Source organism: Nestor notabilis, unplaced genomic scaffold, assembly GCF_000696875.1.
Source record: "Nestor notabilis isolate BGI_N333 unplaced genomic scaffold, ASM69687v1 scaffold3385, whole genome shotgun sequence".
NCBI classification, from domain to species: domain Eukaryota; kingdom Metazoa; phylum Chordata; class Aves; order Psittaciformes; family Psittacidae; genus Nestor; species Nestor notabilis.
This window is the reverse complement of record NW_009927789.1, coordinates 49,560-54,933: the sequence shown is the minus strand read 5'-3', so window position 1 is coordinate 54,933 and position 5,374 is coordinate 49,560. Positions and strand designations below refer to the sequence as shown.

Genomic DNA, 5,374 nt, shown 5'->3' with positions numbered 1-5,374 from the left:
GCCAAGCTGGATTAATTTTTGTATTTATACATTCACATATGTCACTGCACATTAATGTGTTTTGAAGCTGATGAGTTGTTCCAGCTGCTGCCAGGGGTTCCGAAGAGAGGACCATTTCTACTACAGATGTTTTCCAAAGTGTCATCATAGAATCATAGAATAGTTAGGGTTGGAAAGGACCTTAAGATCATCTAGTTCCAACCCCCCTGCCATGAGCAGGGACACCACACACTAAACTATGTCACCCAAGGTTCTGTCCAGCCTGGCCTTGAACACCTCCAGGGTTGGAGCATTCACAACTTCCTTGGGCAACCTATTCCAGTGCCTCACCACCCTCACTGTGAAGAACTTCTTCCTTATATCTAACCTAAAGTTCCCCTGTTTAAGTTTAAAGCCATTACCCCTTGTCCTACCACTAGAGTCCCTAATGAAGAGTCCCTCCCCAGCATCCTTGTAGGCCCCCTTCAGATATTGGAAGGCTGCTCTGAGGTCTCCAGGCAGCCTTGTCTTCTCCAGGCTGAACAGCCCCAACTTTCTCAGCCTGTCTTCATATGGGAGGTGCTCCAGTCCTCTTATCATCCTCGTGGCCCTCCTCTCAACTTGCTCCAGTTGGAAGGGACCTTAAAGCTCATCCAGTTCTAAACCCCTGCCATGGGCAGGGACACCTTCCACTAAGCATGGAATTAAAAGTAAATAACAGACTTGTGCGCAAAGCCAGCCTCCAGCTCCCAGGACAATGCTTTCCCTTAACAGCAAAAGAGTATATCTAAGCTCAGTAAAGGAGTGTTTAAAGGAAAGTCACTGAACAATAGGCTGATGATATTCTGACTGCTTCTCCAAAGACAAGTTTTCTTCTTAGATAAGAATTTAAATGGAGTGTGGTAGTGTTTTGGTTTTGAAGTCAGCTTCATGGGGACCAGAGTGTGGGGATTCTGGGAGCACAAGCTCCAACGGGAAGGTGTGTGCTGGCTCCCACTTCATCTCACTGCTCCAGCAAAGCTTGTGGAGGGTGAGATTGTCTTTCCAGACAGCACAGCCTGGCTTCAGAGCCAGCTGAAGAAGCTTTCTTCTGGTTCTTTTTATGAAGCCAGCTTAAAAAAAAACCCAAAGGGTTTCAGCCTTTTGTCTTCTGTCGATGTATTTATCACCTTAAAAGACTTAACCAGGTAGTGAAAAATTCAATAAAACCCTTGCCTGCATTAGTTTGAAATAGCACCGATGTTTAACACTGGCTTGCCTCTTATATGGATGAAACTCGTTTGGGTCTTAAATCTTTTGTTATCTGTGGAATAATCACAAGACTGTTAAAATGCAACCTGTAAATATTGTGGGCAATTGAGGCTGTTCTTCCCCACCCCTTGGTTGTCTGTTTTTTTATTCCTCAGCAGAAGTAATTGCTTTCCTTGACACACTTAAAGGATTGCTCCCATTTTTTCGTGTTTTATAGCTTTGCTATTCCAGCACTACAAATATTTAATATTATTTAATCTGCTTTTGTAATTAATCCCAGACAGCTTTTGTTGGGTTCATCTGGTGGGAATGGTATCGTCACCTTCATCTGAAGCCAGCATCTCCCAGCTGTGATAGCTGTGTTCAGGGGATGCACATTCAGGTGGAGTTAAAATGACAGAGCTTAAACCCTCCCTTTGGTGCCCTAGCCTGGGTGGCTTCTTTGGCCCTGTGGTAGGTTTCTCTTGGTTGGCCTCAGGGCTATCTAGGGACCCATCTGATGTGGCAGGAGCACTCCATACCCATTGTGGCAAAAAGCTCAACAGCTTGTGTGCCAAGCAACTCTCCCATGTGCCATGTGTGTTAAAGGCTTTGCTGGATCCTGTGGGTTGGGTGAGGGGGTTGCCCTTAATTTGTGTGAGAATTTGTTGGGTGTTAATGAAGCAGGTTGGGGGGGATCAGGGACTCTTACACATGGTGTGAACTTGTCACCCAGCACCTTCTCATGCACTGGGAGGGAAGTTCAGGTCTCCTGAGCCTGGATCCTGTTTGGGACCTCCTGCTTTACAGGTGATGTGTTGCCTCTTCTGGTGTTGCTTGTAGCTGCACACATGGGGAAGGACACGTCTCCTTGGTGACCCATGGCCTCCACCTTCATGTATGGCAAATGACTGTTGGGAAAGTTTATTTCCAGTGAGACTTGCTCCTGCTGTTCTGACCCTCTGGTCTCCTATCTTTGCTCCTTGCGGAGCACAACTCCTGCTGGAATGACGTGGACAGTGATAGATCAGCGTTAGCGATGTTTGATTGCAAAATTCTGCAGGTGTCAGCAGTTTTTCCAACCCAAAAAGCTTTTAGCTCTTGGGCAGAAAGTCAGGTGCCATTTTAAATGCAGAGCCATCAGGATTTTGAAAAATAAACCCAAACAGGGAGTTGGTCTGTTTTCCCTCTTTTTAACTTTTCTTTTTCAGGATGAAATACGTAAGAAGCTTTTAGCTAGGATAAATCCTAATTGAGGATTCAGTCAAGGCTGTTGCTAAATGAGCAGAGCAAGGCTGCTACACAAATGCAGCTTCAGCTCATCAAAATAAGCAATTCCTAAAATTCTCACATGGAAAGAGGATTCACATCATTAAACCTCTTCTCCTCGTTATCTTCTCCCCATTCCCCAAAACAGCCTGTTTTCTCCATTCAAGAATCACCCAAATCCTTCCCAGTCTCCACAGCACACAGCTCTGGTGTTGCTCCTGTATTATTTTTCCCTGGAGTCAGAGAATCACAGAGTGGTTTGAGTTGGAAGGGACCTTAAAGCTCATCCAGTTCCAACCACCTGCCATGGGCAGGGACACCTTCCACTAAAGCAGGTTGCTCCTAGATACGTCCAGCCTGGCCTTGAACACTGCCAGCGATGGGGCAGGGGGCAGGCTTCAGTTGACCTTGGAAGGGTCGCTTCATCAAGGAGTACCTGGGCATCATCTCAAATTTATATATTTCCTTCAGGGCTCTTCCCCAAACCAAGGTCTTTCAGGTATAAGTGACACTTGGCAAGTGCGGACAGACTTGGGAAGGCTTTGGGATGCACTGTGGAAGTGTTCCTCCTCCAAAGCGGGGCTGTAGTGGTGGTAGGTAGTGGTGGGACTTTGAAAGATCCAGTAAAGCACCCAACAATCAACTGTTCTTGGAGATTATCTGCTGGTAGACAGCACTAAACAACTAATGCTGAAAGAAAAACAGCTGCTCTGTATCTGTGTGTGTTTTCAAACCCTGTGGATGAATGTGGCTGAGAAACAGTAAGTTCTGCGTATTTGTGCACCTGAATTTCTGTTTTTTTCCTATCAAAGCAATTACCCTGCACTAGCTTCTGGATGGCTTTACCCTGGACATTGTGGTTGCTAGAAAGTTGAAAACAACTACATCTGGGAAACCAGTTTAACATTCACTCAGCTTGTCTTAGCACACATGCGGTGTTTGGTGTTTCTCGTTGCTCTTTGGCTCAGCAATGTGCTGTTTTTCCTTCCAGATCAAGATCAGTGGCAAGAGGAGCACCCAGATCAACTATGACCGCTTCCAGGAGCTGGTGCAAGTACAGGAGCGGAGCGGCGGCTCCCAGACTTTCACTGCAGCCCATTATGCAGCCAGGACTCCTCACTGAGTGCTCTTTCAGTCCAGAGAGAGGGGATTCAATCCATTGGATGTGAGATACCAGCAGAAGAACAAAGCAAGGGACATCTCTGGGTGCTGAGGCTGGGGCTTGCTGTTCTCTTGTCTGGCTGGCTGCTGAGCTTTGGTCTCCATTTCTAGGCTAACATTGATTTGGAATCTATTCACCTAGACTTTTCTGATGTTTGATATGGAGGAGGGTAAAACCTTTATTTAACCCTTCTGTCTTGTTTTTAGGGTTTCTTGGATTTATATTACTTTCTATCTCAAGATGCATCACAAATGGTGTATGCTGGCAGTTTATCCTAACTGGCAGCGCAATGTGGGAGGCAGTGGCTGTGGTCTCCACAGCAGAGAGCGCTTGGAGCTGGGTGTGGAGGGGGAACATTCATTTGACTTCTGTGCCCTGGTGCAAGGAGAGCCCGGCATGTGCTGGCACCAGCTTGGCAGCAAAACATTCTACATCCATAAAGATAAGTGCCAAGGGGACTTCAACACCACAAGTTGTTGGATCTGTGTGGGTGAGACTGCAGATGGATCTGGATCTAAAAGCCTGAGCCCTGCTGGAAGTATCATTGTGCAGACAATAACAGATTATACATTTTAAACACTGGTGCCAATTCCTATAAAGACCCTGTCCCATCCCCTTGGGCATGCTGTAAGTAGCAGCACCCCTATTAATGTCGTCTGCAACTTCTGGTATCTCTCCAAATATCTTCTAGTTTCATGGGCTTGGCAATGAATATTTTCCAAGTAGTTTTATGTCCTTCCCCAGCAGCTCTAAGCAGTGTATATGACTCTTCAAAGCCCTGTTAGGTTCTGGCTGTGTGTGTCCAGTGTCCTGCTGATGGTGAGGATGTGCTGTGGGTAGCCAGCAGGCTTGGCTATCAGCGGGTGGCTTCCTTCACTATACCCAGGCAGGTCAACAATTGCTGCTGGTTTGGGTAATCTGATGTCAGTGAAAACTCAATCCAGCTGCAGAAGGAGACCCAGAGGTTGGGGGAAGGAACTGTGGTCATGCTCAAATGTTCTTGTTTTCCTGTTGAGCTCCAGGAGCAGAGATCAGAGGTGTTCCCAGTGCTCCCACCTTCACGGTGTGGTCCACAAGCCTGCAATTCCCAGTGGCACTGTAGGTGGTGAGTGTTCCTGAGATTGTGATTCTATTTCTTTTTTTTTAAAGAACCTAATTTCTTAATGTGTAAAAAGTGTTTCTAAAGAAGAAAGAAAATAAAATCATTTTCCTTCGAGCACCTTTGGTGTATCACTGCTGACTTGTGTAAGAGAGGATGCTAAAGGGATTTTAAGGAGATCAAAAGCACAGATGTTGCTAAATATCTACTTTTTTTCTTAATAGCATGTTGGTGGAAGGGGAGGGCATCTGTATGTCCATGGGTGATGGAGAGGGCTTGGCTGGTGTCCAAGCAGGACACAGCTGGAAGCCGAGCTTGGTGTGCCACATGTTCTAGCTGGGCTAATGAAACCCTGTGCCCAGGCCTCTGTGTGCCATGGCTGGGCTGAGCCAGGCCGTGGTTGTGGTGAGATCTGATCTTCTGGGCTGCTAGTGCTGCTTCCGAGCTATGACTCTCCATGTGCTTCGTCCTTCACAGCCTCATTCATGGGTGCTGGTGAGCACTCAGCTGAACTGGGATGGCTCTTCTTTGTTGCATGAGAAGGATCTACAGCTATCTCGCTGCCTCTTCATCACCAGCCTCCTGTGGGTCAGGTTAACTGAGGTCAGTGGCAGCTTAGGCAAGACATGAGCTTT

General features: G+C 46.8%; 1 pseudogene; it reads left to right on the top strand.

The window, feature by feature from the left end:
• The window catches only part of LOC104405475, a 65,703-nt pseudogene extending 62,012 nt beyond the window's left edge, over positions 1-3,691 (top strand).
• Positions 3,692-5,374: the final 1,683 nt, after the last annotated feature.